Source organism: Platalea leucorodia (assembly GCF_965183815.1).
Source record: "Platalea leucorodia genome assembly, contig: HAP1_HAP1_SCAFFOLD_125, whole genome shotgun sequence".
Lineage (NCBI taxonomy): Eukaryota > Metazoa > Chordata > Aves > Pelecaniformes > Threskiornithidae > Platalea > Platalea leucorodia.
This window is the reverse complement of record NW_028121412.1, coordinates 184,343-198,439: the sequence shown is the minus strand read 5'-3', so window position 1 is coordinate 198,439 and position 14,097 is coordinate 184,343.

Genomic DNA, 14,097 nt, shown 5'->3' with positions numbered 1-14,097 from the left:
TTTAATTGCCTGGCAGAAGCAGCTGGTATCAGTTATAAAATAGCAGCAGAATGATTTGCAGAACACATTGCAGCCTTGTTATGTCACTTCTTGATTACAATAAAATGTTTTCAGTAAACTACCCGGTGTGATGAGCTTTTCAGTGATAGCTGAACATCAGCAGAGCAAAGCCTAGTGACAGAAAAAAGCCGCCAGTAAAAGCTTGCTGGTAGCTGACATGTATGAAAAATAACGTCCACGGGTTTAATTTTGCAAAGAGCGGTAGGACTTTCAGTCTTCTGAACGGATGCCATGTGGGGAGGCGCTGCCGAGAAGAAAGCCAGCAAAGGGGAAAAGAATTGGAAGGTATTTACATATTTGTATGCAAAACACTTTCCTTCCAAGAGGAAAACCCCAGCCAAGTTTTCTGAAATGCAACCAGAAACGGAGAGCTAAACCAGCCAAGACTGAATTAACCGAATGAACCACTCAAGGGTGCCTTCAAGTTAGGGGTCCAGCTTCAAGCTGCGTGTCCAGCTCCAACCCACCCCTGACCCCGAGGTGTCACCAAGAGTCTGCAGACCTCAAGGAGAGCAACGGGGCTGGACCAGGCTGTGAAGCCTGGGCTGCTCCGATCCTGGCAAGGGGATCGATGCGGCCTGCAGCCCAGGCAAATCCTGCCCGTCCGTGATGGGTGTGCTCAGCCCCTTGACCAGACTGCCCGTGGTTTGGGGCAGGCTCTGGAAGAGGGAAAGGCCTGAGCCATGGCCAGGCTGTGAACTCCTCTCGTTTCAATCTGATCATCGAGTCCAACCATTAACCTGTCACTGCCAAGTCCACCACTAAACCATGCCCTGAGCACCACATCTACCCGTCTTTTAAATACCTCCAGGGGTGGGGACTCAACCACTTTTACCAACGACAGATCTTTGGTAAGTGACTGATATCGTGCATAACCTTGTAGTACGGTAACTTTGATTTTGTCTTGGTAACTTTAATTGCAGGCTGAATTGATGCTAATCAAACATTACATAAACTTGGCATGTACAATCCTTTAGACACAAACTGTTGACCAAGTCTGAGACTAGGTTTGGACCCATCTGCACCTAGTCTCCTCTCTGAGGAAGGAGTTTAGAAAGCAAGGGGGTCCACTCTGAACCTCGTGACTCTACGGGAGGGTCCTCCTTACCCTTTTGTGTCCCCGGTCTCTCTGTGAATCAGTCTAACTCGAGTGTAACTCAGTTTTCCTTTGTAGGATTCTTCCATGCAGTAATTAAGAGTGAACCTCGCCATCGAACTTTGTTAAGTCAAAGTTTTACAACATCATATGAAAACCACTTTTGCTATTACCTTTGATGGTGATTCCTTAAGCGATCTAAATCACTCTTTTGCGACAAACTGGCGTAGTTGGCAGGATCCTAAATCAGGATTCGCGACACGGTCCCAGCCACCCAAATCTGCCTACCCATCCTCCCCGCTGCCCAAGGGCCCTCTCCCCTCCAGCGACTGCCAGGGTGCTGGCCCTCTCACGGCTCATGAGCAATGCGCTCCTCCGCAAGTCCCGCACGCGCTCCAGGAGCACCACCACCACTCACGCTCGTCCTACCACCACTATCAGTCTGCAGGCTGAAAGTCAATCACAAGCAGAATCAGCATCTGCACCTGACTTCCAACATGAGGAAAGGGCAGCCAAGATCTCTTGGGACATCATGCCTGCCTTGAACACAAATTCAGCACATGCCGGTTCCTGACACCTGCATACCAGCGTCTGCACAAAGCAGCTCTGACCAGTAATGGTACAACGGGGGCAGCAGCTGCCCCTGGGACTCAGCTTGAACCACAGCTGGTAGCAGATGCTGTGCTGGACCATCTCTGTGGCTCACCACCCCACGCAAGGCGTGAAATCGAGCGTCACTGCGGTGAGGCTCTGATTGATCCCTTCCTGCTGTGCAGGCTACAGCACGTCCATACACGAATCTAAAACCTCAGCTGCCCAAGTCATAAGGTCAGAGGGAAATACACCAACCAGGTGCTGCTTGCTCCAAGTCTTTCAGGATTTCCTTTGCACCTTCCGGTATCTTTTGGGAATACTTCCCTATTTGAGCTTTAGGCTTTCCTCTTTGAGGACGTTAACAGAAAGTATGAAGGCCAATTTCACATTAATAAACTATTGAAAAGGAGTGCTTACTCGGTAAAATCAATAAAGACGGACTACTCACCCTTGGGATGCCAGCTGGGATCCAGCCCTGGATCCATCCGAGGAGCTGGAAAAGCCCATCCTGTGGCCATGTCTACAACCAAACACCCACGAGAAGTTACCATCACATGCCCTGATCTGTACCGTCATAACTGAATAGCAGAACATACAAGGGGATCACGGAATGACACGGCACACACGCGCAGCTCTGTATTCTCACACCTGCAGAGGCGCCTGGCTGACTTTGGACTTCCAGCTGGCAGCTCTCAAAGGCAGTAAAAAGCCACGACGTACCCACGCGACCTGCCTGCGGGTCAGCCCTGGCACCCAGCCGGGAAGCTGGATAACCACTGCCTGCAGCCACGTCTGGAAACGAGCACAGGACAGAGCAGCGCCCCTGAAATATTTCAATATACTTCTTCAGATTGGAATGACAGTGAATGCAATTCAAACACAGGGCTACTCGAGAGCAATCCTCTCTCCCTTCCACTCGGGAGCATCTTGCAAACATTTCCTGGGTGCCTGCAGTGGCCACTAACCAGGCATGGAGCTGTCGGAGAAAGGACTCCCTGGAGCTCACGCCAGCTCTCAACTCAACCCCAAGGCACCTGCTGGCTTTGCAGCGGGCACTGGAACCAGTGCAGGGGCGGAGCAGCTGGCAAAGACAGCTTTGCAAGGCAGAGCGCCCCGGGGTACATCACTGAGCCGCACCCATTCCCTCTCTGCTCTTCTGCATGCCCAAGCAGCAGCCAAGAAAGCAGTAAGCTAATTTTCACATGAACAGAAAATTAAAATGTAAACGCTCATTCGTTCAAGGGCCTCACCTGTGGGATCGCCCTGAGGCTCACGGACAGGCTCAAGTCGGGAATTCAAGTAGCCGCTGCCTACAGGGACAGCTGTAATCAAGCTGAGATGAAAAATGTTTCCGTTGCACGTTGTGATCTGCCTCTTCCTTGGTGACGTGCAGTGGCCGGAAGGGAGCCAGGCAACAACATGGGACGCAGGCGCAGGCTGCGATTCCCAAAGCTGCAGAGGGGCCTGGTGACCTCTTGGCTGGGGCCCGGCGGCTTTCAAACTACTGTCTCCAGGCCACGTGCGACACCCCGCAAGGACCAGATGGACAAACATAGGGCCTCTCAGGGCCCTCTTACCAGGAGACCTCTCACACACACAAAAGGAAGCCCACGCAAAAGTGGGAGCAGGTAGCACCACAGGAAAAAACGATCATTCACAATTCTTGTAGAGAAGAGCCTGCTGGCCACTGGGAGGCTGAACTATCACGACAAGATATTAACAAATAACAAACCAACGATTAACAAACACAAAACGCCAATAACAAAGGAAGACTGAATCCTTACCTCTGGGATTCCCCCCAGGCCCAGGAACAGGATTCCACCAAGGGTCGTGATCAACATGGACTGCAGGAACCAAACAGGTAATCGAACACAGGTGAGGAGAGTTTCCATTGCATGTTGTGATCTACTGCTTCCTTAGTCACCTGCAGGGGCTGGAAGGGGGTGAGGTAATGACACGGGACACAGACAGAGGTGTAGGTTCCACAGCTGAAAAGGAACACGGGTGACTTGTTTGCCGAGACCTAGCAGCTCTTCAGGGAAATAAATATTCAGGACTCATCTGTGCAACGCCCCCAAGGCACAAACAGCTCCTGGAAGGCCTCAAGAGGATCTTAGGTAAAGCTGCCCATGAATAACCTATTCAAACAGAAGTGTTCCCTCAAGCAGACAGACATGGACAACTTACCTCTGCCACCCCCCCAAGGCTCATAACCAGGACCCAGCTGAGAAGCTCGATGAGCACTGCCAATGCCATCCCCTGGAATCAAGCACAGAGCAGAGGAGTTTCCATGCACACAGAGGAAGGAGGAAACTGGAGGAAAAAGCGGTTGTCTGTGCTGCTTGTGGACAAGAGCCTGGGAAAGGCTGCACCAGCGCTACCCCTGCGTGTTCCTGCGGGCTGGGGACCTGCAGTTCATTCAAGGGAAGCAGGGCGAGAGCAGAAACGCTCCTGTTTTCCCGAGCGGACACCTCCCGAGCGTGCCGCTCCGGGACCTCCCTGAGGCTGGAAGCCAGGATCCAGCTGGGCAGCAGCAGAGTCATGGCCCTGGGCACGGCTGCAACCAGCCTGGGGAGAAATGCTGCCGTGGGCTGCTGCCTGGCTCCTGCGGCGCTGCTCGCTCACCACCCCCGGCCCGACGTGCACACTGGGGACAGGCTGCTCCGGGGCAGGGCAGTGTGGCACGGGGCCAGGCAGCAGGGAGAGCCCCACGGGGACTCAGCGTCGGGCTTCCTACCCCATGTCGCCGCTCTGAGCTCCCCTGCTCACCCAGAAAATGCCCCCGAAGCAGCTGCAGCCCCTCTATGCCTCCCCGCAGGGCGTCTGCCCCCTGCCCGCACCATGGTGCCTGCCTGGCTCGCCCGGCCCAGCCCAGCCCAGCTGCTCTCCTGCAGCCAGCCCCAGCCCTGGCCCCGCTGCCGCCCCGCTGAGGTGCGGTGGATGCCATGACACGCTGCTCGGGGCTGGGTGCTGCCCCCGCCCGCCTACCTGCTCCCTGCGCTCGTCTGTGAGCAGCCTGGGTGTTCTGGGCTTGCAGGGCCACCAGGAGGAGGAGGAGGCAGGGGAGAACCACGGCCCCCCACGCTCGCACCACGCTGCTGCTCTATAACCTCACAGCCCTGTCGGGCCATGCCCTCCGCCAGGCCTTCCCAGCGTGCACCCGTTGCCAGGGAATTACTGAACCTGCACACTGCTGCATTTCCCTCTTCTACACGAGTGTTGAAGGAGCAGGAGTGGAGAAGGGTGGACCCATTTTGGGAGGCAACATGGCTTATGGGAGTGCACAGGCACTCAGCACTTGCTTCCCAGAAACCAATCAAGATCAAAAGCTCCGTACGAAGACTGCATAAAAAAGCCAATTTCAAGTGCCTTAACTTGCTCCTATTTTTGTCAGGCAGCGTTCTAGCAAGAAACTAGCTTTTCCCACTAGTTTTGCTACAGCTTCATTACCTTTAAAGACACCACTTCTTACCTCTGCTGCTCCAACACAGCCTCATAGCCCAGCAAAATCCCACTGCAGGTAGGAAACCTTCACCACACAGAGATGGGCACGCTATGGGAATACGTTACTCTCAACAAACAGACTTTCAGCCACTCTGGCTTACCAAAGTTCAGGCAGTGTTTGAAAACAACAACAAAAGCGCGGGGTTCTTATTCGCCTTTTATGCAGTCCATTGTATCGGCTGTTCAACATAAAGTCCAACTCCAGTCTGAACCCCAGAATAAGAAATGCCTTCCTAAAATCTCCACGAAAAGGAAGGGCTTTGGAGTGGCAAGATCAGAAGACATTCATGAAAGCACCATCATGCGAGTGCATATCCCTTATCACAGGCCACCGCCCCGTTACCCAAGTAGTGATGTTCTCAGCTAATCCGCAGCCACGGCCGTCTGGAAGAGAGCACATGGTCTCTTGGTCACTAGTGCTGAGCACGTGGGCTGGAACTGGAGCTGGGAAGAAAACCCTATGAAGTCAGTCTGCTCTCATCCGAGTACATTAGGACAGGTTCAGTTCACATTTCCGAGGAACCACAGCAGGTCCCATCTGTCCCTCCAGTCCCCAACACCGCTCTTGGGCAGCCTCCCGAGGAGCAATAAGCACAGAACAAGAAGCCTTCCTTCAAAATGAGGCCCACAGCCTGCTCTTTCCACAAGATGCAGAGAGCAGCCGCTGAGAAGAACCCAGCTCTGCCGTCTCCGTAAGGAGACCAGCTCCTAAATGACCCCTAGCCCTAAACCCACCGATCTTCCCTAGGGCAATGCTAAAGGAAACAGCAGAGCACAGGCGCCCCTGCGCATTCAGTTTAAGCTGATGGGGAAAAGGACAGAGGACTAGAAAGAGACCAATCAAACAAGACAGAAGACAGAGGAGCCGAGAGAGGAAGAAACTCCCAGGGAAAATGCTAAAGAGGTGGAGAAATGAAGACAGATCGGGATGGGGAGCCCTGGTGAGACATGGAGGAAGAAAAAGGAGCCTTGAGGAGCAGGGCAGAGGGACGGGCGGGAGGGAGGAGAAGAAAGAAGGGGGGATGAAGAAAGACAGGGAGCAGGATGTAGAGATGGAGGGAGAAGGAGGAGGACAGGGAACAGAAGAAAGAGACTGAGAAATAAAGAGAGGGTAAGATCTGGATGAAGAGACCGAGAATGGGAAAAAAAACCAGCAATGAGCTAGAAGAAGAGGAAAAGAGAGCTGAGAAGCAGGAAAGAGGAAGAGAGGACAAATAAAAGGGAGAGCCAGCTGGACAGGGGTGGATAGCAAGAAAGAGTGGGACAGGCAGCAGGACAGAGAACTAAAGACAGAAAAAACGGGGATAGGAAGCAGGACAGAGGGAGAGCGAGAGGAGAAAAAGGTCAGGGAGTGTGACAGAAGTGGAGAAAGAAGCAGCAGGAACAAAGGGATAGAGAGAACAGAAAGACGGGAAGAAGGACATGGGACAGAGAGAGAAAGACAAGGAAAGGGAGCAGGACACAGATTGTCAGAGAAACACAAGGAGAGGGAGAAGGACAGGGCGATACAGAGAGAGAAAAAAGGGTGAGGGAGGCAGGACAAAGGGAAAGACAGGCAAAAATAAGACAGAGAGAGCAGGGCACAGATGGAGGTAAAAAAGCCTGGGTTGGGCAGCAGGACAGAGAGATGAAGACCAAAAAACCAGCATTGGACTGCAGGAGGAAGATGAGTGAGAAATAACAGCGACAGGGAGCAGGACAGAGTGACAGAGCAGAGAAAGTGAAGAGGGAGCAGGAAAGAAAAAGAGGGTGGGGGAGAGACAGGGAGCAGGGCAGAGAAACAGAGAGGGAATGAGAGGGGCAGGGAGCAGGACAGAGAGAGGGAGCAAGGAGGGAAAAGAGATGGGCAGCAGAACAAAGGGATGGAGAGACAAGGATGGGGGCAGGGATCAGGACAAAGGGATGGAAGAAGAACAAAATAGTGACGGGCTGCAGGACTGAGAAGAATTTAAAAAAAGACACAGGGAGCAGGAGACAGTGACGGAGAAAGAGAAAAGGAAGAGGGGGCAGGGCAGCACTGGAGGCAAAAACCACCTGCGAAGGGCAGCAGGACAGAGAGATGGAGAGAGAACAAAACAGAGCGAGAGAAAGTGGACAGAAGGGGCAGCCAGCTGGACAGGGGGATACAGTGAGAAAGGAGGGGACAGGGAACGGGACAGAGAGAGAAAGGCAGCAAGAGGAAAAGGACAGAAGGACAGCAAGAGGAAAAAAGGGACGGGGATCTTGACAGAGATGGAGAAAGAAGCAGCAGGGAGAGAGGAAGGGAGGCAGAAAGAGGGAGAGGGAGCAGGAGAGAGAAAGAAAAAGAAGGGCTGGGGGCAGGAGAGAGATTGCAAAAAAAGCCTAGGGTGGGCAGCAAGACGGAGAGGAAGTAGAAAAGAACAGGGGCAGGGACAGGGGCAGGGAGCAGGCCAGAGGGATGTAGTGAGAAATGACGGGACAGGGAGCAGGACAGAGCGACAGACAAGAATAACGGCAAAGAGAAAGAGAAAACCAGGGCTGGTGAGCAGCACAGAGGGGTGGAGAAAGAGAGGGAGGTTATCAGGAGCCCTGCAGAGAGGTGGGGGTGGTGGGGAGAGATGGTCAGGGAGCAGCAGAGAGGGACAGAGAGAGGAGATGAACAGGAAGAAGGAGAGGGACAGTGGGATCCAGACTGCAAAAACACAGTGACAGTGAACAGGAGAGAGCAAGAGAGAGAGAGAAAGAAAGAGAAGCAGAAGGAATGAGGGAGAGGGGAAGACAAGGACAGGGAGCAGAAGCTACAGGCAGAAAGAGACGAAAGACAGGGAACAGGCCAGAGAGATGATGGGGCAAAAGAGAGGGATGCAGATCAAGACAAAGAGATGGAGAAGGGAAAAACCGCGATGGCCTGCAGGACAGAGAGAGACCGAAAGAAAGAGGCTCGGGGAGAAGGAAAGAGGGGCGACAAGGAAAGTAAAGGGAGAAGGAGGATGGCAGAGAAAGAGAGACTTGAAGAGATGGGGGGACAGGGAGCAGAGCACAATAACAGAGATGAAGGGAGGCAGGGGGAAGCGAAAAAAATGACACCGAGGGAAAGGGGAGGGGGCAGGGAGGGACCGGGACGCAGAAGAGGGGTGACATGACCCCAGGGGCCCAGGACTCCCTGCAGTTCCTGCTCTCTGCACTGCCAGGCAAATTTGAGAGTTCAGGCACTTCTCTCTCTGTCTGTCTGTCCTTGCCTCCCTTCCTCTTCTCTAGCTCCAGGTACTTGACTGTCCTCCAGGGAAGAGAACGCCTGGGTGTCTTACAGCTCTTACAACATGAGGCTTCCCAGGTACACAGCCATGCACACGCACACGCACACGCACACACTACAGGGCCATGCTGCAATTTTCCTTACTTCCACAGGCCCTGCGGTGCCCGTGGGCAATGTGGTCTGCTGAGGCCTGCTCAGAGGGGTCCCTCCTCACCCGGAGAGGCTGGCTGTCTCTTGGCTGCAGCTGGAGGCAGCAGCTGGCTGCATCCCCTTCCTTTCATCCTCCAGCTGCTTCACCTTCTTCTGGTCTCTTCAGCTCCAGCTGCACCGGCCCCTCTCCAAGGCCAGTAAGCGTCCACCTGCCCCTTGTCGCCCACGTCGCCAGGAGAGCAAGGCCAGAGAGCCAGAGGCAGAGCCAGTGCGAGAGGGCCCGGCCCTCACCTCAGCTGGGCCGCAGCCGGAGCAGAGTCGGCGCCTCGCAAGAGCGACATGGCCGCCCGGCAGCCCCGTGCCCAGCACTACAGCTCCCGGCATGCCCCGGGAACCAACATGGCCGCCCGGCAGCCCCGTGCCCAGCACTACAGCTCCCGGCATGCCCCGGGAACCAACATGGCCACCCGGCAGCCCCGTGCCCAGCACTACAGCTCCCGGCATGCCCCGGGAACCAACATGGCCGCCCTGCAGCCCCGTGCCCAGCACTACAGCTCCCGGCATGCCGCGGGGCGCCCCCTCCTGCTGCCTGACCCTGCGCGGCCACCGTCCCCCGCCCCGGCTGGGCCTCACCCCCCCGCAGCCCCATGGCCGCCTCCCCGGGGCTGCGCTGGCCCAGGCCCAGGCCCCGGAGCCCCGGTGGAGGAGGGAGGAGGAGGAGGAGAGAGGGACAGAGCGGGAGAGAGGGGTGGGACAGGGCGGTGGTGCGGCAGGAGAGGGACGGGAGACGGACAGAGGGACGAGAACGGGGGGAGGTGGGCAGGGAGTAGAGGAAGGAAGAATCCTGGTGAGGAGCTGGCCTAGGGATAGAGCGGGAAAGAGGTGGAGGGGAAGGGGAGAGTGGGGTGCAGGAAGAAAAGTAGCGCTAAGCAGCAGGACAGAGGGCCAGGGAGAGAAGCAGCAGGGCAGGGAGGAGGACAGAGGGACAGAGAGACAGAGTCAGGGTGAGGGAGCGGGAGAGGGGGGCAGAGGGACAGGAAAGGCAGCAGGAGAGCGGAGTGAGAGAGAAATGGGAGAGGGAGCGGGAGAGAGGGAGCGAGGGGAAAGGGTGAGAGGGGAAAGGAAGGGGAGGGAGAAAGGGAGAGGCAGGGACGGAGAGTGGGACACAGAGCGAGGGGAGGGCGGGACACAATCCAGAGGGACGAGACACAGAGGGAGGCGGATGGGGAGAAGGAGGCGGAGGAGGAGAGAACAGCGATGGCCTCCAGGGTGGAGAGGGAGGAAGAGCAAAAGGGGATGGGGAGCGGGACGGAGGCCAGAGAGAAGCAGAGGCAGTGGAGCAGGGGATGCAGTCAGGAAAGAGGGCACAGGCTGCAGGACAGGGAGGAGCAATTAAGGGCAGGAAGCAGGAGCTGGTGACAGAAAGAAGAGAGGGAGAGGGAGTGGGAGAGAGAGATGTAGAGAAAGGAAAAAATAGCAGCAGGCTATAGGAGAGAGAGGGAGGAATTAGACAAGACAGACAGGGAGTAAGAGAAAGGAAAAAATGGTGACGGGCTAAAGACAGACAGGGAGAAATTAAAAAAGGGGGAGCGGGAGCCAGAGAGAGAGCCATGGGGAGAGAGCAAAAATAGGAGTGATGGGCAGCTGCCCCATTTCTTGCGCACTCCCCAGGACCTGCATTCCCGGGAGCCGCAAGACACGTGCTGCCTGCAACAGCCCTGACCTGGGCCCAGTCCTGCGCCCTCATATTGGTGACAGTCATCACCTTGCAGGGTGGCCAGGGCTGGGGGAGAAGAGCCCAGCTGGAAGGAAAAATATCGCCCAGCGGTTTTTTTGTTTGTTTGCTTGTTGATTTTGCTTTTAAAAAAATACTATTGAAGCTCTAAATTCAACCTGCAAGAAAAAATGACCCATGGGAAGACACCAGCCACACGGAAGGACAATGGTTTCCCCGAGGGTATGTGGCTTTTTGGTTTTTGCTTTTGAGTAAGAAAACTGCAGAGAGGCTGCTATCATTTTGTGACATTTTGTAAAGTCGTGGACTGAGTATCGCGTGACTTGAAACGTTGCTGAAAAAAATGGTGGGTGTTTGCCTGCGTGTTCTGGAGGCATTGGGTTTGAACATCTGCTCGTGGCGGTGACTTCATGCAGTCCTTAGCTCCTGTCTGAAGGCACAACGTGTGCTTAGGACGAGGTTCATCATCCATGGTAGTGGATGTGAATCTGTATTTCAGATAGATTTCTTGATCATTTTGGATTTGGGGGGGGCCAATTTCTTGTCAGACCTGGGTCGATCAACCTTGGTTTTGCCTCTTCACGTGGCTGGTGAAGAGCTCGTAGGAGGAGCAGAAGGGTCAGCACTCCTGTTTCAACGTTGGTCACTTGTACTGGAGTTATCAGGGTTATCTTCCATCCGCGGTTTCTTTGCGGGCATCTCTTTAAGCCTCTTGTCTGTTTTGTGAGGGGCAGCGGGCTTAACGGGAGACCTTTTGTTCCTCTTTAGTGCCTCAGACGTTTACCTGTCATTGCTTGTTTGTTTGCTTTTTATTTGCCGTGCTTGATTTAAAAAGCTGCTTGTAGCTCTTCAGATTTCTGTCCTTAAAGGAAGTCTCAGGTATTTCTACGCCGGAGTGAGGTGACCACAAAGGACTGTCCTTGTCCACTGCTGCCAGCCTTCAGTCCGGAGAAATGTCTTGTAGGGGAGTATGCTCAATGGCAATGTCACTCAAATGCATCTGAAGTGGGGACCCTTTAGAGAAGAGAATGTGAGCAACACTTCAATGGTGTGCATCTAGTGAGGATGAAAGTACCTGCTTTAACTTTTTGTGGCTGTTTTTGCATTCTTTGGCAATATCTACTTAAAAGTCTGCTTCGGCAGCAGCAGCAGGAGAAATCACTTCTGATTTCTGTGTCTGACTAAAAGAACTAACCTGCTCATACAGAGACCTGATGTGAGGAGCGGGATCGGGTACCACCTCTGACGGGTCGTGCTTTCCCTGGGCGTGGGGTGGTGGTTTGTGCGTGGCAGTGGTCTGTGCTGCTGGGTCCGCATCCGCGTTGGTTGCCAGATGCAAGGCAAAGGGCTTATCCTCGTTAACAATTACTTGTCTAATTTCAGAAATTGTCTACAGAGAGTTAAAAATGAAACTCTTCCTGATCGCTGTGCACTAGCAGAGAAGCAGCGAGGGGGTTTCAGGGCAGTGCCTGCGAAAGAGCCTTTAGGAGATCCTGTCCCTTGACTCTCAGGTGGGGCGATGAAGAGTTTGAGCAAGTCATGGGTGTTTTGGTGTTCACCAAAGCAGGTTTTTTGTCTTTTGTCGCTTATGTAGCTTTACGTTTCTTATGTAGGAGAGCTGTGAGGCTTGGAGGAAAGACTGTGGGTAGGAGGGAATGTGCTTAGTTCCATACCAAAGGAAGATAAAATAAATCTCTAAGTAAGGGTCAGTGTAAGTACTGAGAGTTTGGGCTGTTTAAATGTTGGCCTGAACTTTTACTGAAATGGATTTGCTTGCACTTCTCTTCTAGTTCTCGCATGGGTACAGGAAAGAAGGCAGCAGAGGTGCACTCTAGCTGAAACCCCTTTTTATTGCCGGCCATAAAGGTGCCTCTTGGCTGGGAGCCTGAGAAGGACCCCGTGGTACAATTCTTGATTCCTTACAGGCAATCTTAAGGCTACTCACATGTGCTTTTTTACAGTCTAAAAAACCTGTTGGCTTTGGCCGTGAGATCGCCTGTTACCATTCACTTTTGAGGATTTGTACGCACAAACCCCGTGCAAGCTCGCTTAATGCACATTTATTAGCTGAGTTTGCATATTTTGTTGCAACTTTGCTGCTTTCAGCTGGTTTCTGTCTGGTTTCTTCTAACAATAGACCCACTTGTATAGGCGAGGTCACTGCCAGTCAAGCTCTCTTGCGCATCCTTCGAAGCCATCTTTACATAGGAGCTTTTTCTTACGTACCCCAGTCTGCTGGTCAGCTTTTTCGCCAGGGCTAGTTCAAAGCCTGCGCAAGAGGATGCAGCTGCTGCCTGACAAGTGTTCTTGATATCCCCCAGGAGCTCGATGGTGATTGATTATCTTCAATCTGGTTATGGCTTCCTGCAGAATAGCGAGTTAATCTATCTGCAAATATCCACATTGTCTTGGAGTCTGCAGGGCCTGATAAGCTCCATCCAGGAAGAAATCTGCAGCGTGAAGGCTTATTGCAATAGGTTTTATGTAAGGGCTTCTGGAGAATCTGCCTCCCATGCTCGGTGGATGTGGTATACAACAAGGTTTTGGAAGGATTTGTGGAGTGATACCAATTCCCTTTAGGCCTAGGAACAGATCTACGGAACAGTCCAGGCATAAGCCTCCCCTTTTTGTCTGTATGGTCATAAGATCTGAATTGTCCATGTCCCTCCATTCTATGAATTTTACGGCTTATTGGCATTCCCAGTTCCCAGCCCCTACAGAGTGAGTAAGCTTGTCCATAGGTTTGCTCTCCAAGCATACCCAGGGGTCTCCTTTCAGACCGGTGACAAACCCTTCTTGGCGGAAGGGTGCTGTGCTTCCTTTCTTCAGTGAAAATTCGTAACGTAGGGGCCTGTCCTTGTACCACTGAGAATTCAATGGGACGGGTACCCAGGAGAGTAGATTTGGGGTAGAGGATAGGCTTTTAGTGCCTATCCAACAGTCGGGCTTATTTGCCTCTGCTGCTGTCGTTTGGAGTGTGGCGATGGCCCAATTATGGAATGAATGCGTATAATCCATATTCCACCCCAGGCTTATAAGCAAGGCTACCATATTAAAGCCTAGGCTTCCAAATCACTAGTGACAGGAAAAACAAAGAGACACAAGTAGCAAAACTAAGCATCCCTTGGCTATAGAGGACAGCACTGAAATCAAAAGGGTTTCCTGACTCCAGAAAACCAAAAGGCATTTAGAGATCTAAACCAAGCCGTGGTGGAAGCTCCCTCGTTAGCCCCGCCAGACTCTAACAGGTCTTTTATATTATATTTACATGAAGAGAAAGGAATAGCCAGTTGGGCCAGAACCGTCTGCAAGCTGTAGCATATTAGTCAGCAGAACGAGACCTGGTAAGGCAAGGCATGATGTCATGCGCTAGGGCTGTTGCAGCAGCAGCGGTGAGGACTGAGAAAGCAAGAAATATTGTCCTGGGGCAGCTCCTATCGCTCATGGTTCCTTCTTTGCTTTTTAGTCCTCCTCCCCAGAGTTCAGGCAACCGTGGATGTGCCACAGTGGGGAAGTACCTTGGTTGATGGCAAGAAATAGAAATGGTCGTGGGCTTCTTTGACTGAACTTCCCATAAATGCACCCAAATACACTCCGACACCCTGAGATGTCCCCTCCCTTCACTGGCCCTGCGGCGCGGGCAGCCGAGCGCCAGCCGGCAAAGGCCGCTGCATCTCCCCCCGGCTGTCTTGCCCTGGCTGGCTGCTGACAGGAGGGGACAGCGGGTGGTGACAGCCTGGG